This window comes from Choloepus didactylus, chromosome 19 (assembly GCF_015220235.1).
Source record: "Choloepus didactylus isolate mChoDid1 chromosome 19, mChoDid1.pri, whole genome shotgun sequence".
NCBI lineage: Eukaryota > Metazoa > Chordata > Mammalia > Pilosa > Megalonychidae > Choloepus > Choloepus didactylus.
Window position 1 is genome coordinate 10,741,909 of NC_051325.1, and position 24,880 is coordinate 10,766,788.

The 24,880-nt window shown below is 39.5% G+C and overlaps 1 protein-coding gene across 4 annotated transcripts in view; it reads left to right on the forward strand.

Moving 5' to 3' along the window:
• NAPB (NSF attachment protein beta) overlaps positions 1-24,880 on the forward strand; it is a 66,124-nt gene that overhangs the window by 17,449 nt on the left and 23,795 nt on the right. The gene's annotated exons all lie outside the window — the stretch shown is intronic.

Consider the following 24,880-nt stretch of genomic DNA (forward strand, 5'->3'; position numbering starts at 1 on the left):
TACAAAAATGTTTCATTTTGATGAAGTCCCATTAATTTTTTCTTTTGTTGCTCATGCTTTTGGTTTGTAAAATCTAAGACAAGGTCCTAAAGATCCTTCCTTATGTTTTCTTCTATGAGTTTTATAATTTTGGTTTTTATATTTAGGCTCCAACCCATTTTGAGTTAATTTGGTATATGGAGTGAGGTGAGGAGTCCACCTTCATTCTTCTACATATGGATATCCGATTTTCACAGCACCCTTTGTTAAAGAGACTATTTTTTCCCCATTGAGTGGACTTGACACCCTTGTCAGAAATCCTTTGGCCATAGATGGGATGGTTTATTTCTGAACTCTCAGTTTGATTCCATTGGTTGGTCTGTCTTTGTGCCATTACCACTCTGTTTTGATTACTGTAGCTTTTTGGTAAGTTTTGAAATTGGTAAGTGTGAGTCCTCCACCTTTGTTCTTCTTGAATTTTCAAGTGGTTTTGGCTATGCAGGACCTCTTACCCTGCCATGTGAATTTGATGATTGCTTTTCTATTTCTGCAAAGAAAGCAGCTGGAATTTTGATTGGAATTGTGTTGAATCTGTAAACCACTTTGGGTAGAATTGGCATCTTAACAACTACAAGTCTTCCTGTCCATGAGCATGGGATGGCTTGCCACTTGAGTCTCTAATTTCTTTCAGCAATGTTTTTAGTTTTCCATGTACAACAAGTTCTTTACATCCTTGGTTAAATTTATTCCTAGATAATTTGATTCTTTTAGTTGCTGTTATAATTGAAACTTGATTTCCTCTTGAGATTATTCATTATTAGTATATAGAAACACCGCTGATTTTTCACGTGTTTTATATTATACCCCACAACTTTGCTTAGTTCATTTATTACCTCTGATAGCTTTTTTTGTGGACCTTTCTGGATTTTCATACGTAGACTCATGTCATCTGCAATTTCTTCCATTCCATTTTGGATGCTGTTTGTTTCTTTTTCTTGCCTAATTGCTCTGGCTAGAACTTCCGGTACAAAGTTGAGTAACAGTGGTGAAAGTGGACATCCTTGTCTTCTTCCTGACCTTAGGGGGAAATCTTTCAGTCTTTCACCATGCAATATGATGTTAGCTGTGGGTTTTTCATATATGTACTTTATTATGTTTTAACTTTTTAGTGGAAGGACTGTATCCTTCTAGCCATAGTTTTTATCAGGAAGGGGTGCTGGATTTTGCCCAATGCCTTTTCTCTGTCAATTAAGATGGTCATGTGTTTTTCTTCATTCTATTAATGTCATTCTTTTAATTGATCTTCTTATGTTGAATCACCCTTGCACAGCTGGGATAAATCCCAGTTGATCATGATGTATAATTCTTTTAATGTGCTGTTGGATTTGGTTTGATAGTATTTTGCCAGGATTTTTGAATCATATTCTTGAGGGATGTTAGTCTGTAATTTTCTTTCCTTGTGGTATCATTACCAGACTTTGGAATTAGTGTGATGCTGGCCTCATAGAATGAGTTCAGAAATGTCCATTCCTTCCTTTTCAATGTTTTGGAAGAGTTTGAGCAGAATTAGTGTTACTGTTTCTCGGAATGTCTGGTAAAATTGACCAGTGAGGCCACCTGGGTTTTCCTTTATTGGGAAGTTTTTAATTACTGATTCAGGCTCTTTACTTGTTATTCGTCTGTTGAGATACTCTTATTTCTTCTTGAGCCATTGTAGGTGATTGTGTGTTTCTAGGAGTTTGTCCATTTCATCTAGGTTATCTCATTTCTTGGCATACAATTGTTCGTGGTACCCTCTTTGTTCTAGTTTGCTAATGCTGCTGGGATGCAAAATACCAGAAATGGATTGGCTTTTATAAAGGGGGTTTTATTTGGTTACAAATAAACCATAAAGTGTCCAAGGTAACACATCAACAATTGGATACCTTCACTGGAGGATGGCCAATGGCGTCTGGAAAACTTCTGTTATCTGGGAAGGAATGTGGCTGGCGTCTGCTCCAAGTTCTGGTTTCAAAATGGCTTTCTCCCAGGATGTTCCTTTCTAGGCCACAACTCCTCTTCATAGTGTCACTCCCAATTGCTCTTGGGGCGTTTGTCCTCTCTTAGCTTCTCTGGAGCAAGAGTCTGCTTTCAATGGCCGTCTTCAACTGTCTCTCATCTGTAGCTCTTCTCTCAGCTCATGTGCGTTCTTCAAAGTGTCCCTCTTGGCTGTAGCAAGCTCGCTCCTTCTGTCTGAGCTTATATAGTGCTCCAGTAAACTAATCAAGGCCCATGCTGAATGGGCAGGGCCACACCTCCATGGAAAGTATCCAACGAAAGATCTCGCCCTCAATTGAGTGATCACATCTCCACGGAAACATCAATCAAAAGTCTCCAACCCAATCAACACCAATATATTTCCTGCCCACACAAGACTACATCAAAGATAATGGCATTTTGGGGGATGTAATACATCCATACCAGCATACTCTTATTATCCTTTTTGTTTCTGTGGAGTCAGTAGTAATGCAACCCATTTCATTTCTGATTTTAGTGGTTTGCATACTCACTCTTTTTTGCTTTGCCAGTCTAGCTTCAAGTTTTATTAATTAAACTGATCTTTTCAAAGAACCAACTTTAGGCTTCATTGATTCTCTCTGTTGTTTCATTATTCTCTATTTCATTTATCTCCACTCTAATCTTTGCTGTTTCTTTCCTTTTGCTCACCTTGGGTTTGGTTTGCTCTTCTTTTTCTAGTTCTTCCAGTTGTGAGGTTAGGTCTTGGATTTGAGGTCTTTCTTCTTTTTTAATGCAAGCATTTAGAGCTATAAATGTTCCCCTTAGCATGCCTTTTCTGCATTCCAGAAGTTTTGATACGTTTTATTTTTGTTTTCATTCACCTCAAGATATTTCCTGATTTCCATTGTGATTTCTTCTTTGTTCCATTGGTTGTTTAAGTGTGTGTTATTTAATTTCCACGTTTTTTAATTTTCCAGTTCTCCCTCTGTTACTGATGTCTAGCTTCATACCATTGTAGTTGGAGAAGATACAGTGTATGATTTCAATATCTTTAAATTTATTGAGATTTGTTTTGTAACCTAACATATGGTCTGTCCTGGAGAATGGTCCGTGTGCACTAGAGAAGAAGATGTATTCTGCTTTTGTTGGGTGAAGGTGGTCTGTAAATGTCAGTGAGTTCTAGTTGGTTTATAGTATCATTTTAAGTCTTCTGTTTCCTTACTGATTTACTGTCTAGATGTTGTATCTGTTCTTGAAAGTGGTATACTGATCTTTCCTGCTATTAATGTAGAGTCAACTATTTCTTCCTTCAAATTTGTCAATATTTCCTTCATATATTTGGGGGCTCTGCTGTTAGCTGCATATATATTTATAATTGTTATATGTTCTTGTTGAATTGTGACCCATTTATCAGTATATAGTATACTTTTGTCCCTTGTAATAGTTTTTGACTTAAAATCTGTTCTGTCAGATTTTGGTATAGCTACTCCATCTCTCCTTTGGTTACTATTTGCATGGGATTTTTTTCCCCATCCTTTCACTTTCATCCTACTTGGGTCTTTGAATTTTAGGTGAGTCTCTTGTAAGCAGCATATGGGTGGATCATGCTTTTTTTTTTATCTGTTCTCCCATTCTCTGTCTTTTACTGGAGAATTTAATCCATTTACATTTAAAGTAACTAGTAATAGTGCAGAATTTTCTTTTGCCATTTTGCTAATTGGTCTTTTAAGTTTTGTGCTGTATTTGTCCCTCAATTCTTTTTTTTTTTAATTTTTATTTTGAAATAAATTCAAATTTACAGTAACAGTTGCAAAAATAATACATACCGCATACACAGAACTCCAGCATATCCCAACCCCCTTCCCCTGATACCCCCATCTATCAACTTTAGTATTTTGTCACTTTACCATTTCTTTCTTTCCCTCCCTCCCTCCCTGCCTATCATCCGTTTTCTATTGCTCTGTTTCTGAACATATGAGAGCAAGTTGCACACATCCTTGAACAAACAATATAATTCACATATCCTTTTACTATGAACAAGAATATTCATTTATGTTATCACATTAAGTGTGTTTAAGAAGTTCAAGAAATTTAACAATGATACAAAGCTTACATTCTATATTTCATTTTTTTCTTATGTCCCAGTTGTGTCCTTTTGAGCCTTTTCTCCTCTATTCTTAGATCTCATCCAGGATCATCTATGGCATTTAATTGTCATTTTCTATTTAGACTGTCTTTTTTTTTCAATTGTGGAAACGTATATACAGCATAAATCTTCCCATTCCAGCCCCTCCCAAGCATTCCATTTAGTGAGATTAATCACATTCACAGTGTTGCAATGCCATCATCTTCCCACCATCCATTACTAGAAGTTTCCCTTGTCCCCAAACAGAAACCCTGCACTCATTTCTTATTAACTCCCCATTGCCCCTTCCCCCACTTCTCGTAACCCATACTCTACTTTTCATCTCTATGATCATATTCTCTGATGCTTTCTTTGTGTTTACTGTGGGGCTTAAATTTAGCATCTTAAGTCTGTAACAATCTTGTTTTCTTTGGTACCAACTTAACTTCGATAGGACACATAAACTATGTTCCTGTATTCCTCCATTCCTCTGCCTTTATGTAGTTCGTGTCAAAAATTACATATTTTACATTGAATCCAAAACCACTGATTTATATTACACTTTATGTATTTTAGATCCTGTAGGAAGTAAATAGTGGAGTTACAAATCAAAAATACAGTAGTATTGGTATTTAAATTTACCATGTGATCTTTAATGAAAATCTTTATTTCTTCATGTGGTTTCAGTCAGTTGTTTAGTGTCCCTTCCTTTCAGCCTGTACAGTTCCCTTTAGCATTTCTTATAGGGCTGATCTACTGGTGATGAAGTCCCTCAGCTTTTGATTATCCAGGAATGTTTTCATCTCCCCCTCGTTTTTAACCTCCAGGTGTTTGTGGATTTTCTGAGTCTTTGATGATTATTGACTTCTATTTGTATTCCATGGTGGTCATAGAATGTGCTTTGAATAATTTCAATTTTTTTAAATTTATTGAGACTTGTTTTATGTCCCAGCCTATGGTCTATTCTAGAGAAAGTTCCATGATCACTAGAGAAGAATGTGTGCCCTGGTGATTTGGGATGTAATGTGCTATATATGTCTGTTGAATTTCTCTATATCTCACTCTCCTTTCTTTGTTTCTTTGTCAGTAGGGCTCTCTTTAGTATCTGAAGTAGGGCAGGTCTTTTATTAGCAAATCTCAGCATTTGTTTGTGAAAAATTTAAGCTCTCCTTCATATTTGAAGGAGTTTTGCTGGATAAAGTATTCTTGGTTGGAAATTTTTCTCTCTCAGAATTTTAACTGTGTCATGCCACTGCCTTCTCACCTCTGTGGTGGCTGCTGAGTAGTCACTACTTAGTCTTATGCTGTTTCCTTTGTATGTGGTGAATTGCTTTTCTCTTGCTGCTTTCAGAACTTGCTCCTTCTGTTCAGTATTTGACAGTCTGATCAGAATATGTCTTGGAGTGGGTTTATTTGGATTTATTCTATTTGGAGTTCACTGGGCATTTATGCTTTGTGTATTTATATTGTGGAGAAGGTTTGGGAAGTTTTCCCCAACAATTTCTTTGAAAACTCTTTCTAGACTTTTACCCTTCTCTTCCCCTTCTGGGACACTAGTGAGTCTTATATTTGGACATTTTATTTTAGCTATCATATCCCTGAGGTCCATTTTGATTTTTTTCCCCATTCTTTCTTTTGTTCTTTCATTTTCCATTTTGTTGTACTCCAGGTCGCTGATCCGTTGTTCAGCTTCCTCTAGTCTTGTACTGTGAGCATCCAGAATCTTTTTAATTTGGCCAACAGTTTCTTTTATTTCCATAAGATTATCTATTTTTTATTTACTCTTGCGATTTCTTCCTTATGCTCTTCTAGGTTTTCTTCGTGTCCTTTATATCCTGTGCCATGCTCTTCTTAATGTCCTTTATATCCTGTGCCATGGTCTCGTTGTTTGTCTTTAGTTCTTTGGTTAATTGCTCCAAGTACTGTTCCTCCTCTGATCTTTTGATTTGGGTGTTTGGGTTTGGGTTATCCATATCGTCTGGTTTTTTCATATGCTTTAAAATTTTGTTGTTTTGGGGCTCTTGTCATTTGCTTTACTTGATAGGGTTCTTTCAGGAAATGAAGGATTATTCAGACACCAATCTCTAATTTGTCAGATCTACAGCTTGGTGGTGTACAGTTTAACTAACCAGCAGATGGTGTCTGCGAGTCACCTATTCCCCTCAAGTCAGTTCTCCCCAACTTTGTGGTGTGTGGGGATTTGATTCTTGTGGGGTCCAATTGGTGTACCAAGTTTGGGTGTGTCATTGGTGCTGTCTGCCCTGAATGTGGGGCATGTGTCTGAGCGGTTAGGGTGGGAGGGCAGCTTTAATAATCAAACCTCCCAGGTGTTCCTGGAGACTTAAGGCTGTTGCAAGAGTCTAAACCTTCATTTCAATCTTGCCACAGATTGTCTCTCCTGCTGACCCACAGTGCTTGGTATTGGCATAGGGTCCCTGGGATTTCCAGGTGGGTTCCTCTTCCTAGCTGTGCCCTTCTAGGGCCTTTGCTGAGGGAGGGCTGTGTCACGTCACAAGTGTGCACCATCCCTCAAGGGAAGCCCTGGGCCGCCGGGCCATGCAGGGGCGTTCCCGGCCTGCTGTAAAGATGGCTGAATGGGGCGTGTTAATTTCCCCCTTTTTGCACAGCTCCGCCTTTCCAGCTCTGGGACAATTAGCCATGGGTGTGCGAAAGGCTATCTTCCACACCAGATATTGAGGCGTTCGCACAGCCCTTTCCTGCCGCGCTTCACTGTGTGGTTCTCGCTGCCATATCTGCAGCCACTTTTGGGTTTTTTTTTAAAAAAGGACTAGTCTGCCTCCAAGCACCAACCCACAGTTTCCCCACACCGCAGCGAGGCTGCCGGACATTCAACAGGCTTACTCACTCGCTTCAGAACACAGACTCCTGGTTTCACCAAGTGCACTGTCCCTGTGGATTCAGTAGACCTTATCCAGCTGGTGCATTGTTGGAACTGGTGTTCTGGGTCACTTTCTGGCCTCTGTCTAGTATTTTTCACGGAGGTGTTTTTTTGCCCTGTCTCTTCTAGCCCCATCTTAGGTTCTCCATCTGTCCCTCAACTCTTTATTACTGCCTACTTTCATATTTATTTGATTGTTTGTAGTGAATTTTGAGTCACTTCTCATTTCCTTCCCTGTATTTTTCACATTTTTCTTTGTGGTTACTGTGGGGCTTGAATTTAACATCCTAAATCTATAACATTCATGTTTGATTTGATACCAGCATAACTTCAATAATGTATGCACACTATGTTTCCATATCCTTCCACTGCCCACCTTTTTGTAGTACTTCTTGCAAACTATATCTTTATATACAGTATGTCAAAAACCATAGGTTTATTATTTTTTATGCATTTGCATTTTAGAACCTGTAAGAAGGAAAAAGTGGAGTTGTACACCAAAAATACAGTAAAGTAGTGTGGCACTTATATTTATGCATGTCATTGCCCTCAACAGAGATCTTTATTTGTACATGTGACTTCAGTCTGTATCTATTGTCCTTTCCTTTTACCATCCAGAACTCTGTTTCTCGTATTTGGTAGGGCCAGTCTAGTGATGATGAACTCCCTTAGCTTTTGTTTATCTAGGAATATCCTAATCTCTCCCTCATACATAATTTCACTGAATATAAAGTTCTTGGTTGGCAGTTATTTTCTTTCAGCACTTTAAATATTTCATCTCACTGCCTTATTGCTTCCATGATTTGTGATGAGAAATCAGCATATTTAATCTGATTGGGGCTCCCTTGCACATAGCACATTGCTTTTTCCTTATAGTTTTAAGAACTATTTCCTTGTCCTTGGCATTTGACAGTTGACTACTATGTGTGTGGGCATGATTCTCTTCAAGTTTATCATATTTGGGGTTAATTGTGCTTTTTGATTGTGTATATTCATGTTTTTTCATTAAATTAGTTAAATTTTCTGCCATTATTTCTTTGACTATTCCTTCTGCCCCTTTATTTCTTCTGCTTCTGGGACTTCCATAGTGTGTATATTGCTACACTTGATTTTGTCCCACATGTCTTTTAGGCTCTGTTCACTTTTCTTCTTTCTTTTTTCTTTCTGCTCCTCAGCTGGATAATGTCAATTGTCTTATCTTCTAGTTCACTGTTTGTTTCTTCTGCCAGCTCCAATCTGCTGTTGAAACCCCCCTAGGGAATGTTTCATATTAAGGTCTTCAACTCCAGTATTTCTGTTTGGTTCATTTTTATAATCTCAATCTCCTTATTGAGATTATTGTTTTAAAGTGTTTGGGATCTCCATGTACTGATTTTTTTCTTTGTTGGTTTGTGAAATTTTATCTTGTTCATTTGGATGGGCCATCATTTCCTGTTTCCTTGTTTGCCCTGTAATCTTTTATTGCACACTGTCAATTTTAATATTTTAATATGTTAATTCTGAAATTTATTTCCTGAACTGCATGATCCTTAAGTTTGTATTCAGCTAGTGATATTACAGAGATTTCCTTGAGTGCCAGGAACAAAAACAAGCCAATACAAAAAAAAAAAAAAATGCATTTCACAGTCTTTGCGACATTGGCTCCGTATTATCTGGTGTTCTCCTTCAGAGTTTAGCCTTCTACCAGGATCAGCCCTAGTGAATGCAAATTGCAGCATCCTCTCTATCTTTTCGGAGCAACAGCCCTCTCCTGGACATGTGCTGCTGGCCTTAGTAATTCCCCGGTTTACAGGGCTATGAATGCCCCTTCTGCTCCCTTTGAAACAGACTTTCTTCCTGCCTCAAATGCTCTGTTATATGTCTTGCCCAGGGCCCTTTGATTTATTTGACCATTTCTTATACTGCTCTAGTTTTTGCAAGCTACTTCTGCCTTTAGGGCAAGTTCTGGTAAGGTGAGCCAGAAATGAGTATCCTGGCCCAGTCTTTCGTGCTACCACAGGTTAGATTGGCACTGACATACTGGGACCTCCGTGTGCACATAGGGGTTTCTCTGCTCCTCCTGAAACATGGCCAGAGACCCACAGTGAGAGCATAGGCCGGCTCCGTGTTGTGATGGGGAGAGGGTGGAGAAGGGGACAGGAGCTTCTAACACCATTTTTAAGCTGCATTTTCTTGTTTCGGCACTTGCCCAGTTTCTGCAACTCTGTTTTGCAGAGCTATGAAGAAAATGGCTCTGCCAGTTTTGCTAGTTGTTCAGATTCTGTGGGGGAACAGAATCATAGAGTGGCTTATACCACCATCTTGGTCAGCTGGAAGTCATCATCGTTGTGTTTTTTTTTTTTTAATTTTATTTTTTATTATCACATTTTTTTTTAAATTGTGATTGTTCACATACCATGCAATTATCGATTCAAAGTGTACAATCATTTGCTCTGGTACCATCATACAGCTGTGCATCCATCACCACATTTAATTTTTTTTCAATTTTTAGAATATTTTCATTACTCCAGAAAAGAAATGAAGACAGAAAAAAAAAGGAGACTCCGATCTTTCCATACCCCTAACCACCCCCACTGCATTGTTGATTCATAGTATTGGTGTAGTACATTTGTTACTGTTTATGAAAGAACATTGAAATACTATTAACTGTAGTATGTAATTTGCAATAGGTATATATTTTTTTCCTATATGACCCTGTATTATTATCTTCTAGTTGTAGTGTCATACATTTGTGCTGGTTCATGAAAGAGATTTCTATGTTTGTACAGTTAATCTGGAACATTGCCCACCACAAGGTTCACTGTTTTATACATTCCCATCTTTTAACCTCTAACTTTCCTTCTGGTGACATACACGACTCGGAGCTTCCCCTCTCCACCACATTCGCATACCATTCAGCACTGTTAGTTATTCTCACAACATGCTACCATCACCTCTGTTCATTTCTGAACATTTAAGTTCAACCTAGTTGAACATTCTGCTCATAATAAGCAACTGCTCCCCATTCTTTAGCCTCTTTCTATATCGTGGTATCTTATGTTTCATGTCTATGAGTTTACATATTATAATTAGTTCCTATCAGTGAGACCCTGCAATATTTGTCCTTATGTGTCTGGCTAATTTCACTCAGTATATTGCCCTCAAGATTTCTTCATCATCCCATTTTTTTTTAAATGGTTTTGTTCACAACCCATGCATTCCATCCTAAGTAGACAATCGATGATTCCCTGTATAGTCACATATTTATGTGTTCACCACCCTCACCACTGTCAATATAAGGACATCTCCGTTTCTTCCACAAAGCAGGAGGAAGAGTCAGAGAAGGTAGAGAGGCAAAAGAGAGAGAGAAAAAGGGGGAAAAAAAGCATGACAGCTAGGAAGCAGCAAAAGGAAAGATAACCTTAAACTAAAGTAGAATAAAGAGTCAGACAACATTACCAATGCCAAGAGTCCCATATCCCTCCCTTATGCCCCCCTCTTAGATGCATTTAGCCTTGGTATATTGCCTTTGTTACATTAAAGGAAGCATAATACAATGTTTCTGTTAATTATAGTCTCTAGTTTACATTGATTGTATTTTTCCCCCAATACCTCCCTATTTTTAACACCCTGCAAGGTTGACATACATATGTTCTCCCTCATGAAAAAAACATATTTGTACATTTTATCACAGTTGTTGAACACTCTAGGTTTCACTGAGTTATACAGTCCCAGTCTATCTTTCCTCTCTTCTTCTGGTGTCCCACATGCTCCTAACCTTCCTCTTTCAACCATATTCAATTATCTTTGTTCAGTGTACTTACATTGCTGTGCTACCATCACCCAAAATTGTTTCCCAAACCTCTCACTCCTGTCTTTTCCTGTCTGTCTGTAGTGCTCCCTTTAGTATTTTCTGTAGAGCAGGTATCTTGTTCACAAACTCTGTCACTGTCTGTTTGCCAGAGAATATTTTAAACTCTCCCTCATATTTGAAGGACAGTTTTGCCGGATATAGGGTTCTTGGTTGGTGGTTTTTGTCTTTCAGTGTCTTAAATATATCACAACACTTCCTTCTTGCCTCCATGGTTTCTGCTGAGAAATTCACGCATAGTCTTACTAAGCTTCCTTTGTATGTGATGGAGCGTTTTTCCCTTGCTGCTTTCAGGATTCTCTTTGTCTTTGAAGTTTTATAATCTGATTCTTAAGTGTCTTGGTGTAGGCCTATTCAGATCTATTCTGTTTGGGGTATGCTGCGCTTCTTGGATCTGTAATTTTATGTCTTTCATTAGAGATGGAAAATTTTCGTTGATTATTTCCTCTATTATTGCTTCTGCCCCTTTTCCCTTCTCTTCTTCTGGGACACCCATGACATGTACATTGTTGCATTTCATTTTGTCCTTAAATTCCTGGAGACGTTGCTCATATTTTTCCATTCTTTTCTCTATCTGGTCTTTTGTGTGTAGGCTTTCGGGCGTCTTGTTCTCCAGTTCCTAAGTCTTTTCTGCCTCTTGAGATCTGCTGTTGTATGTTTCCATTGTGTCTTTTCATCTCTTGTGTTGTGCCTTTCATTTCCATAGATTCTGTCATTTGTTTTTTCGAACTTTCAGTTTCTGCCTTATGTATGCCCAGTGTTTTCTTTATAGCATTTATCTCTTTTGCCATAGCTTCCCTAAACTTTTCGAATTGATTTAGCATTAGTTGTTTAAATTCCTGTATCTCAGTTGAAGTGTAAGTTTGTTTCTTTGACTGGGCCATAACTTCGTTTTTCTTAGTGGAGTTTGTAGTTTTCTGATGTGTAGGCATCTGGTTTCCTTGGTTACTCCAATCAAATTTTCCCATACCAGAACAGGCTCAGGTCCCAGAATGAGGAAATATTCAGTATCCGGTTTCCCTGATGGTGTGTCTTAGAGGATTGACACACCCGGTGCTTTTCTCCTCAGCAAGTGGCACCCATCAGCCTGTCACTCCAGACTGGTGTAAGGAGGTGTGGCCTGTGGCTGTTTTCCCCCAGGCTCTGGGGTCTGGTTCTGAATGGAAGGCGGGTAGTAGAGCTTGGCACTGCCTTCTTCCTCTTAGAGAAGATATGCCCCCTAGAGAGGGATCATTTGCATATAAATAGATTCTTTGTTTCTCTGACTCGGCTATCTCCACCCTTGTCTGGGTCAGAGTGCTGGGAGTTTAAAATGGCTGAGGCTTTCTTTACTGCAGAGCACTGCGAGCTGAAAATGGCTGATGCTCTCCACTGAGCTGCCCGGGTTGAGAGAGACAGAAAAGGACAGAAAGCCTCCTTTCAGGGTCAGTCTACAGCCCCCAGATTCAGTCATCAGCCAGAGATAGCACCTGATCCTTTGGGCTCCCCGTCCCAAGACAGATACATCCCCTGGCTTTCCAAGGTCACTCATCACCAAAAGCTTCTGTCTGCTTGTAGGGGATTTGTAGTTTGTATTGAGCAGTTAACATTAAAACCCCAGTTGGAGCTGGGCTGAGGTATATTTGCTTGTTCAGAGAGTGCTGCTCTCTAGCATTGCGAGGCTTTGCAGTTCAGGCTGCTGTGAGGGAGGGGTTCCCGGCTCGGGACCGTAGTTTTTACTTACAGATTTTACGGTGCGATCTTGGGCATCTCTCGCAATCCAGATTGTTTCACGATGTGTGGACAGTCACGGTCGTCTCCCAGCAGTTATTCCAGATCTTTAATTAGTCGTTCTTTTTGCTTATAGTTACTCTGGGGGGACTAACTTCCACCACTCTCTATGCTGCCATCTTCTCTCTCCTCCATCATTTTTTTTAAGTAATGCTTTTTACTAGTGAAATAACATATAATAAACAGAATCATTCATTCATTCATTGATCTGAGAGCGGATGGCTCTTTCTAAAACTGATTTGAGAGAGAAATCCACTCTCCTCCCCCTGGAAAAAGAGACTTTCATGGCTCAGTGATAAGATATTTCTGTAGTGAAAATGGAGTGTGTGATGTGACGGAGATGGCATTGGATCAGATCAAGGAAACCTGGATCTCTAGCTCTGGCTCGCACCAGCTGTGTGACCTAAAGCAAGTCCTTTTCTTCTCCAAGTTCATTCCCCCATTTCTTTTAAGGCAGGTGCTTTACATTCATTTCAAAGGAGAAAATGGCTTTTGAACTAGATGAATCCGTATAGTCCCTTCTGACACTAAAGTCCTGTTACGTATTTAGTTTTTAGATAAAGTTTTAGTTTAAAAAGATGCATTATATTTTTAAAATGCACTTACTCATGAATTCTAATGTATTGGAAAAAGATGGAGGAGGTAAAAGTTTCATGTCAGCATTCGCATCTTTCATTTTGTTCACATCCTATAATCATAGGTAAAAAGTGACCTTAACTAAAAAGACCACTTATTTATCTGGTGATCGGATTTCCTGGCCTTTAGAAATTCCATTTCAGAGAGGCCATGTAACATCTAGATACCTAAGGAGGCTCTGTGTGTATTACCCCTCTCCTCTCACATCTGTCTGTTGTCTGGGCTGCTGCTCTAGCTCCAGCTTCTTGGCTGTCTCCATGCTTCTGCTCTTGCCCAGTTTGTTTTAATGAAGGAACCAAAAGAATCTTGTTAGAACATAGGTCAAATTTCAGTAAGGTCTAAAGTCCTCTTACAGTGGCCTTCAAGGCCCTACTGGAACTTTCTTATCCTCCTTCCCATCTCTGACCTCATCTCCAGCTTGTTCCTCTTCTCCACCTGGCTCCCACCTCAGAGCCTGTGCATGCACCATTCCCTCTGTCTGGAACAGTCTCCCCCAGATAGAAGTGTAGTTGGTTCCCTTACTTTCTTCATTCCCTTCCTTGAATGTCATCTTAATGAGCCTTCCATAGCTACTCTTTGCCTTTTCTAGAAATCCCCCTTCCCTTTTCTCCAATACCCTTATGCCCATCTAGCAAAAATAAGTAAAATATATCATGTCTTATTCGTTTGTATTGTTTTTTTATGTTTATTTATGTTTATTTATATTATCTGGCATCCCTCCTTAGAATGGAAGCCTTTGAAGGCCCTATTTGTATATCTTACCTCTGCCATATTTACAGGCCTGGACTATCGCTTGGCATGCTGAAGTCGCTCAGTGTATTTGTTGAATGAATGAATATTAGACTCTGAAATGATAGCCATATGGCAATGTTGGTGAATCACACTACCACCATAGCTCTTTATAGTTTGCAAAGCTCTTTTATGACGATAAACTAATTCATTTGAGAGAACATCTGGACATGTTTTAAGACTGATTTTATAGATGAGAAAATTTAGCCTGAGAAGTTGCCTGACTCCCTGGAAGCCATTTAGTTTGGTATATCCTCCTTTAAAACGCTTCCAAGGCCCTTGGAGAAAGCAAGCCGGCATTTGTTAGTAGTGATTGGAGCGAGTGAATGCTTAAAGTGAAAAAGTAAGCCAGCAGCTGCTTTTGGAAGGTGGAAGCATAAAATGTAAAATTAAGGTCATTTATCATTTTCTGGGGAAACAAAGGTAAACTGAAAAAGCCTGCATGTGCTGGTATCAGAGTCAGTGAAGGAAAGGTGGCCATGCCTGGCCCTGGGACCATAGGTAAACTCTCAAGGTAAAATGCTGCTGGGGCGGGGCAGGGCAGGTGGTAGAAGAAATGTATAGTATGATAGCATTTCTGTTGTTTTAAATGTGCCAGACCACTGGTACAGTTTACAGATATATCTGTATATGGTAATAATAATAGCTAACATGTGAGTAATGTGTTCCAGGCCCTGTTCTTAGCACCTTACCTTTGAGGTCCGAGTTTTTACCACACTCTTCTGGGGCAGATCCCATCAAAGCTGCCATTTAGATGGTACTTGCTTGAACTGCGTGTTGGTAGTAGCTGAGGCCCCAGGTACCCTAGGCTCTTGCCTGCTACCCTGGCAGCAGCCTGGCTGCCCGTCCGACATCCCCAGCTTCGCCATGATTCACCAGCAAGAGGGTTAAAGCCTGGCCAGCAGTATTCTCCAGTCCTAGCCCCAGCATTGTGGCCACCTTCCATTCTGATTCCTTAATGCCAGGCCATGCCGATTTGTCAAATATTTTGAAAAACTCTTTTTGGAAACTGAGGTGCAGGTGGTTGCACAGCAAGTAAGGTTGGAGACAAGCATCAAGCCTGAGCAGACTGGCTCCAGTGTCTATATTACCTCTTTTAAATTACATGGTAGCCTCTGGAGAGAGGTGAGGGGAAAGGCATGGTAGCTGAAGCCATATCTGAATTGACTGTTTTATTTCTACATGTCCATTACTATTTTCTGTACTTTTCTCAATGTTTTTGAAATATTTCATGATTTAAATTTTTTTTTTTTTTTTTTTTACAAAAAGAGATTGTGCTGTTCTTACTCATGCTTGTATTGGTGGTGCAGATTCTTTTCCCTCCATTCCAGTTAGCCCAGACCCTACTGATCTTTGTCCAGATTCCCCATGTCTGCAGAGGCCTTTGTGCTGCCTACTCTATCTGACTCATTTTTCTTAGATGCTCTGCCATGTTGCTTTCCCCAAACTCAGAGTCTCATGATGAAGTGGGTTAATCCAGGTGCAGCCTCCTGACACTTAAACCCTCAGCCATCGACTTCACTGCCTCGCTCACCGATTCTCCCTCTGCAGGCAGGACAGGTACCTGGCGTGTCGTGGCCTCCGGTCCCAGCCTTCTCACCTCCAAGCAGGTGTCTCTTATTGGTGCCACTCCTCTGCTAGGGACTCCTTTTCTCACCCATTTCTGCCTCTAAAATCTATGGGGCCACAGTCACTGATCCAAAACCTTGTCCAAAAAACTTAGTGCTGATACTGTTGTGACATGTCCCAGCAGAGACCTGGGCGGCTTCCAAGGCTCATCAGTGATTCTGCAGGGAAAACGATGGATTTTCACACTAAATGGATAAAGACAGGTTAAACGACATGTAAATTTTGGTGAGGTTTGGCCCAAATTTACAAGAAAACTTTGGATTTTCAGCTGTTTTGTATTTAGAAATTGTTTACCTAATTTTCAGTCTTTAAGAAACCTACTTTCTCCATGAAGCCTTTGTTCACAATTTCTTCACCTCTGCCACTCTGCCTTTGGGAAGTCCTATCTCTATTTAACTTTTTTTTTTTTTTTTTTTCTTTAATTCAGTTTTATTGAAATATATTCACAAACCATACAGTCATCCATGGTATACAATCAACTGTTCACAGTATGATCATATAGTTATGTGTTCATCACCACAATCTATTTCTGAACATCTTCCTTACATCAGAAAGAATCAGAATAAAAATAAAAAATAAAAGTGAAAAGAGAATACCCAAACCACCCCCCCATCCCACCCTATTTGTCATTTAGTTTTTACTCCCATTTTTCTACTGATTTTTTTTCAATTTTTTAACTTTGTTTATCAAAAAATTAAAAACAAACAGGCAAACAACAACCAAAAAAACCCCACAACATTTCAAACAAAGCAATGGATTAAGGAAAACAAATAACCTAAAATAACTACTTTGCTTCCAATATGTTCCTACCATACCCCAAGAAAATTAATAAACCATGTCCAAACAGAGGAGTAAGAAAAACAAATAATCTAAAATAACTACATTGCTTCCAACATGTTCCTACCATACCCCAAGAAAATTAACAACCCCTAAGAAAACAAAGGAATAAGAGAAAAAAAAAACCTAAAATAACTCTATTGCTTCCAACATGATCTTACTATATCCAAGAAAGTTTACAAACCATAATCATTCCTGAGCATTCCCATAACCTTGAGATTACCCTCCATAGTTTATCTGTTCTTATTAGATTATCATTCCCCCTCCACTAATTGGTATCTCTAGGTCCCCTACATTCTACAGTATAAAACATTGTACATTTTTCACAGAATTCACATTAGTGGTAACATACAATATCTCTCTTTTTGTTCCTGGCTTATTTTGCTCAGCATTATGTCTTTTTTTTTTTTTTTTTAATCTTCATTTTATTGAGATATATTCATATACCACGCAGTCATACAAAACAAGTCGTACTTTCGATTGTTCACAGTACCATTACATAGTTGTACATTCATCACCCAAATCAATCCCTGACACCTTCAATAGCACACACACAAGAATAACAAGAATAATAATTAGAGTGAAAAAGAGCAATTGAAGTAAAAAAGAACACTGGGTACCTTTGTCTGTTTGTTTCCTTCCCCTATTTTTCTACTCATCCATCCATAAACTAGACAAAGTGGAGTGTGGTCCTTATGGCTTTCCCAATCCCCTTGTCACCCCTCATAAGCTACATTTTTATACAACTGTCTTCGAGATTCATGGGTTCTGGGTTATAGTTTGATAGTTTCAGGTATCCACCACCAGCTACCCCAATTCTTTAGAACCTAAAAAGGGTTGTCTAAAGTGTGCGTAAGAGTGCCCACCAGAGTGACCTCTCGGCTCCTTTTGGATTCTCTCTGCCACTGAAGCTTATTTCATTTCCTTTCACATCCCCCTTTCGGTGAAGAAGATGTTCTCCATCCCACGATGCCAGGTCTACATTCCTCCCCGGGAGTCATATTCCACGTTGCCAGGGAGATTCACTCCCCTGGGTGTCTGATCCCACGTAGGGGGGAGGGCAGTGATTTCACCTTTCAAGTTGGCTTAGCTAGAGAGACAGGGCCACATCTGAGCAACAAAGAGGCATTCGGGAGGAGGCTCTTAGGCACAACCATAGGGAGGCCTAGCCTCTCCTTTGCAGCAACCGTCTTCCCAAGGGTAAAACCTGTGGTAGAGGGCTCAACCCATCAAACCACCAGTCCCCTATGTCTGTGGTCATGTTAGCAACCATGGAGGTGGGGTAGGTGAATACCCCTGCATTCTCCACAGGCTCCTCAAGGGGGCACTGCATCTTTTTTTCTTCCTTGTTTTTTTTTTTTTTTTTAACTTTCCCTTCTTTTTTAAATCAACTGTATGAAAAAAAAGTTAAAAAGAAAACAAACATACAATAAAAGAACATTTTAAAGAGACCATAGCAAGGAAGTAAGAAAAAGACAACTAACCTAAGATAACTGCTTAACTTCCAACATGTTCCTACTTTACCCCAAGAAAGTTACCTAATATAGCAACATTTCTGTGAACTTGCTCCTACTATATCCATCAGAAATTAACAGACCATAGTCATTCCTGGGCATCCCCAGAATGTTAAATAGCTTATCTGTTCTTCTTGGATTATTGTTCCCCCTTCCTTAATTGCTCTCTATTGCTAGTTCCCCTACATTCTACATTATAAGCCATTTGTTTTATGTTTTTCAAAGTTCACATTAGTGGTAGCATATAATATTTCTCTTTTTGTGCCTGGCTTATTTCGCTTAGCATTATGTCTTCAAGGTTCATCCATGTTGTCATATGTTTCACGAGATTGTTCCTTCTTACTGCCGCGTAGTATTCCATCGTGTGTATATACCACATTTTATTTATCCACTCATCTGTTGAAGGACATTTGGGTTGTTTCCATCTTTTGGCAATTGTGAATAATGCTGCTATGAACATTGGCGTGCAGATATCTGTTCGTGTCACTGCTTTCCGATCTTCCAGGTATATACCGAGAAGTGCAATCGCTGGGTCAAATGGTAACTCTATATCTAGTTTTCTAAGGAACTGCCAGACTGACTTCCAGAGTGGCTGAACCATTATACAGTCCCACCAACAGTGAATAAGAGTTCCAATTTCTCCACATCCCCTCCAGCATTTGTAGTTTCCTGTTTGTTTAATGGCAGCCATTCTAACCGGTGTTAGATGGTATCTCATTGTGGTCTTAATTTGCATCTCTCTAATAGCTAGTGAAGCTGAACATTTTTTCATGTATTTCTTGGCCATTTGTATTTCCTCTTCAGAGAACTGTCTTTTCATATCTTTTGCCCATTTTATAATTGGGCCGACTGTACTATTGTCATTGAGTTGTAGGATTTCTTTATATATGCAAGATATCAGTCTTTTGTCAGATACATGGTTTCCAAAAATTTTTTCCCATTGAGTTGGCTGCCTCTTTACCTTTTTGAGAAATTCCTTTGAGGTGCAGAAACTTCTAAGCTTGAGGAGTTCCCATTTATCTATTTTCTCTTTTGTTGCTTGTGCTTTGGGTGTAAAGTCTAGGAAGTGGCTGCCTAATACAAGGTCTTGAAGATGTTTTCCTACATTATCTTCTAGGAGTTTTATGGTACTTTCTTTTATATTGAGATCTTTGGTCCATTTTAAGTTAATTTTTGTGTAGAGGGTGAGGTAGGGGTCCTCTTTAATTCTTTTGGATATGGATATCCAACTCTCCCAGCCCCATTTGTTGAAAAGACCATTATGACTCAGTTCAGTGACTTTGGGGGCCTTATCAAAGATCAGTCGGCCATAGATCTGAGGGTCTATCTCCGAATTCTCAATTCGATTCCATTGATCTATATGTCTCTCTTTGTGCCAGTACCATGCTGTTTTGGCAACTGTGGCTTTATAATAAGCTTCAAAGTCAGGGAGTGTAAGTCCTCCCACTTCGTTTTTCTTTTTTAGAGTGTCTTTAGCAATTCGAGGCATCTTTTCTTTCCAAATAAATTTGATAACTAGCTTTTCCAAGTCTGCAAAGTAGGTTGTTGGAATTTTGATTGGGATTGCATTGAATCTGTACATGACTTTGGGTAGAATTGACATCTTAATGACATTTAGTCTTCCTATCCATGAACATGGAATATTTTTCCATCTTTTAAGGTCCCCTTCTATTTCTTTTAGTAGAGTTATGTAGTTTTCTTTGTATAGGTCTTTTACATCTTTGGTTCAGTTTATTCCTAGGTACCTGATATTTTTAGTTGCTATAGAAAATGGTATCTTTTTCTTGAGTGTCTCTTCAGTTTGTTCATTTCTAGCATATAGAAACATTACTGACTTATGTGCATTAACCTTGTATCCCGCTACTTTGCTAAATTTGTTTATTAGCTCTAGTAGCTGTATCGTCGATTTCTCAGGGTTTTCTAGATATAAGATCATATCATCTGCAAACAATGACAGTTTTACTTCTTCTTTTCCAATTTGGATGCCTTTTATTTCTTTGTCTTGCCGGATTGCCCTGGCTAGCACTTCCAGCACAATGTTGAATAACAGTGGTGATAGTGGGCATCCTTGTCTTGTTCCTGATCTTAGAGGGAAGGCTTTCAGTCTCTCTCCATTGAGTACTATGCTGGCTGTGGGTTTTTCATATATGCTCTTTATCATGTTGAGGAAGTTTCCTTCAATTCCTACCTTTTGAAGTGTTTTTTTCAAAAACGGATGTTGGATTTTATCAAATGCTTTTTCAGCATCTATTGAGATGATCAATTGATTTTTCCCTTTTGACTTGTTAATGTGTTGTAATACATTGATTGATTTTCTTATGTTGAACCATCCTTGCATGCCTGGAATAAACCCCACTTGGTCATGGTGTATGATTTTTTTAATGTGTCTTTGGATTCGATTTGCAAGTATTTTGTTGAGGATTTTTGCATCTATATTCATTAGGGAGATTGGCCGGTAGTTTTCCTTTTTTGTAGCATCTTTGCCTGGTTTTGGTATTAGATTGATGTTAGCTTTATAAAATGAGTTAGGTAGTGTTCCATTTTCTTCAATGTTTTGAAAGAGTTTGAGTAAGATTGGTGTCAGTTCTTTCTGGAAAGTTTGGTAGAATTCCCCTGTGAAGCCGTCTGACCCTGGGCATTTATTTGTGGGAAGATTTTTGATGACTGATTGGATCTCTTTGCTTGTGATGGGTTGGTTGAGGTCTTCTATTTCTTCTCTGGTCAGTCTAGGTTGTTCATATGTTTCCAGGAAATTGTCCATTTCCTCTACATTATCCAGTTTGTTGCCATACAGTTGTTCATAGTATCCTCTTAAAATTTTTTTAATTTCTTCAGGATCTGCAGTTATGTCACCTTTTTCATTCATTATTTTGTTTATATGGGTCTTCTCTCTTTTTGATTTTGTCAGTCTAGCTAGGGGCTTGTCAATCTTGTTGATCTTCTCAAAGAACCAACTTTTGGTGATATTTATCCTCTCTATTGTTTTTTTGTTCTCTATGTCATTTATTTCTGCTTTAATCCTTGTGATTTCTTTTCTTGTACTTGGTTTAGGATTGGTTTGCTGTTCATTTTCTAGCTTCTTCAGTTGATCCATTAGTTCTTTGATTTTGGCTCTTTCTTCCTTTTTAATATATGCATTTAGTGCTATAAATTTCCCCCTTAGCACTGCTTTTGCTGCATCCCATAGGTTTTGGTATGTTGTGTTCTCATTTTCATTCGTCTCTATATATTTAGCAATTTCTCTTGCTATTTCTTCTTTAACCCACTGATTGTTTAGGAGTGTGTTGTTTAACCTCCAGGTATTTGTGAATTTTCTAAGTCTCTGATGGTTATTGACTTCTAATTGTATTCCATTGTGGTCAGAGAATGTGCTTTGAATAATTTCAATCTTTTTAAATTTATTGAGGCTTGCTTTATGTCCCAGCATATGATCTATTCTGGAGAAAGTTCCGTGAGCACTAGAAAAGTATGTGTATCCTGGTGATTTGGGATGTAATGTCCTGTATATGTCTGTTAAATCTAATTCATTTATCAGATTGTTTAGGTTTTCAGTTTCCTTATTGGTCTTCTGTCTCTTTGATCTATCTATAGGAGAGAGTGATGTGTTGAAGTCTCCCACAATTATTGTGGAAACATCAATTGCTTCCTTTAGTTTTGCCAGTGTTTCTCTCATGTATTTTGTGGCACCTTGGTTGGGTGCATAGACATTTACGATTGTTATTGCTTCTTGCTGAATTGCCCCTTTTATTAGTACGTAGTGGCCTTCTTTGTCTCTCAAAACATCCCTGCATTTGAAGTCTATTTTATCTGAGATTAATATTGCTACACCTGCTTTCTTTTGGCTGTAGCTTGCATGAAATATTTTTTTCCATCCTTTCACTTTCAGTTTCTTTGTGTCCCTGTGTCTAAGATGAGTCTCTTGTATGCAATATATTGATGGTTCATTTTTTTTTGATCCATTCTGCGAATCTATATCTTTTAATTGGGGAGTGTAATCCATTTACATTCAACGTTATAACCGTGAAGGCATTTCTTGAATCAGCCATCTTATCCTTTGGTTTATGTTTGTCATATTTTCCCCCTCTGTCTATTAATATCCTTTATTGTACCCATACCGAATCTCTTTAGTACTGAACCTTTCTCCAAGTCTCTCTGTCCTTTCTTTGTTTCTCTGTCTGTAGGGCTCCCTTGAGTATCTCCAGTAGGGCAGGTCTCTTGTTAGCAAATTCTCTCAGCATTTGTTTGTCTGTGAAAAATTTAAGCTCTCCCTCAAATTTGAAGGAGAGCTTTGCTGGATAAAGTATTCTTGGCTGGAAATTTTTCTCACTCAGAATTTTAAATATATTGTGCCACTGCCTTCTTGCCTGCATGGTGGCTGCTGAGTAGTCACTACTTAATCTTATGCTGTTTCCTTTGTATGTGGTGAATTGCTTTTCTCTTGCTGCTTTCAGAACTTGCTCCTTCTCTTCTGTGTTTGATAGTGTGATCAGTGTATGTCTCGGAGTGGGTTTATTTGGATTTATTCTATTTGGAGTTCGCTGAGCATTTATGATTTGTGTATTTATGTTGTTTAGAAGATTTGGGAAGTTTTCCCCAACAATTTCTTTGAATACTCTTCCTAGACCTTTACCCTTTTCTTCCCCTTCTGGGACACCAATGAGTCTTATATTTGGACGTTTCATATTATCTATCATATCCCTGAGGTCCATTTCGATTTTTTCAATTTTTTTCCCCATTCTTTCTTTTATGCTTTCATTTTCCATTCTGTCATCTTCGAGGTCACTGATTCGTTGTTCAGCTTCCTCTAGTCTTGTACTATGAGTGTCCAGAATCTTTTTAATTTGGTCAACAGTTTCTTTAATTTCCATAAGATCATCCATTTTTTTATTTAGTCTTGCAATGTCTTCTTTATGCTCTTCTAGGGTCTTCTTGATTTCCTTTATCTCCCGTACTATGGTCTCATTGTTCATCTTTAGTTCTTTGAGTAGCTGCTCTAGGTGCTGTGTCTCTTCTGGTCTTTTGATTTGGGTGCTTGGGCTTGGGTTATCCATATCGTCTGGTTTTTTCATATGCTTTATAATTTTCTGTTGTTTTTGGCCTCGTGGCATTTGCTGAACTTGATAGGGTTCTTTTAGGATTTGTAGACCAATTGAAGTCCTTATCTCTACTTTATCAGATCTACAGCTTCGTGGAGTACACTTTCTCTAACTAACCAGCAGGTGGCGTCCACGAGCCACCTGTTCTCCACAAGCCAGTTCTCCCCTGCTTACTCTTTTTGGTGAGTGGGGGAGTGAGTCTTGTGGGGTCCAATTGGTGTACCAAGCTTGCGTGTGTAGTTGGTGTTCCCTGCCCTGTATATGGGGCTTGTTTCTGGGCAGTCAGGGGGGGGGGGGGTGACTCTAACAATCAAATCTCCCTGGTGATCCTAGAGTTTTAAAGCTGCTGCAATAGTCTAATCCTTCAGTTCAGTCCTGCCACAGTTTGTCTCTGCCATTGACCCAGAAGTCCTTGGTATTGGCGTATGGCTCCTGAGACTTGCAAGTGGGCCCCTCTTCCAGGCCGTGCACCCCGGGTCCTCTGTTGAGGGATGACTGTGCTATGTCACAGGTGAGTGCCGTCCCCCCAGGGCAGTTCTGGGCTGCTGGGCTGTGTAGGGAGGCCCCCAGTCTGCTGAAATGATGGCTGAGTGGGGCTTTGTTAATTCACACTGCTCCACCTTCCCAACTCTGGGACAGTCAGCTGAGGTTGGAGGGAAGGCTAATGTCCATGCCCAGTTTTGTGGTGTGTGCCTGTTATTTGAAGCACTTCGGTCACACTGGGTTGTCTGGGGCAGTTCTGGGCTATGGGGCTGGCGATGGGCAGGAGTGTTTCCTGTCCACCAGGATGATGGCTGTGAGCGGACACCCCCCTTTTCTTGGGAAGTTGTGGTGTTTAGTGAATTTTCTCAGCCACTGGATTATTGCGTTTTGTCTCAGAGCTCTCCTAGTTCTGCTCTTGACTTGACCTGCCCAAATAGCAAGTCTTTGAAGCTTTCTGTATTGGGCTTCTTAGAGTAATTGTTTTAGAAAAAGAAAAAAGGATTAAAAAAAAAAAAAAAAAAGGGCCCTCCTCAGAGATCTAATGGGTTATTGAAATGCTAAGAGACAAAGCAACCAGGGCCATTAAGGAAAGGTCCACAGGGCAGAGAGATCAGCTTTTCTTCGGAATTTGCATATGCGCCTCAGGGCCCTTCCCCTTTCTATGTTCAACAGAACTCCAAAAATCCTCCGTTTTTATTTTGGAGTTTTTCGTGTTGTTTTTTTTTCTCTATGCCTGTCTCCTCTCTGCTGGGCTGGCCGCTCTCAGATTCTCTGGTGTCTGGTCTCAGTCTATCTATGGTTGGAGTTTGGATCAGTAGAATGAGATTCCGATGAGGGCTGCCACTGCAGTTCTCCCTTCTCCTTCCCGGAGCTGACAGCCCCTCCTCCCACGGGACTGAGCCTGGCAGGGAGGGGCGCGGGTCCCCTGGCTGCAAAAACATACAGATTTCGCTGATCTCAGCAGTTCCACGTTTTCATGAGTGTTGTATGAAGTATGCCCAAAGTCAGATTGCTCTGTGGTGTCCAGTCCATGCAGTTCCTGGCTTTCTACCTACTTTCCTGGAGGAGTAACTAAAACATACAGCTCACCAGTCTGCCATCTTGCCCCGCCTCCTCTATTTAACTTTAAACAATTATTTCTTCTCTTCAACAATGACAAGTAAAGTAGACACTTGTAAGATAGAAAGATGAGCAAGTTAACATCCTTGATCTCCATGTGTTATCTTTCTTTACTCATTTGTGGCTTGAAGCGCCAGTCTATGTTTATTATTTGCT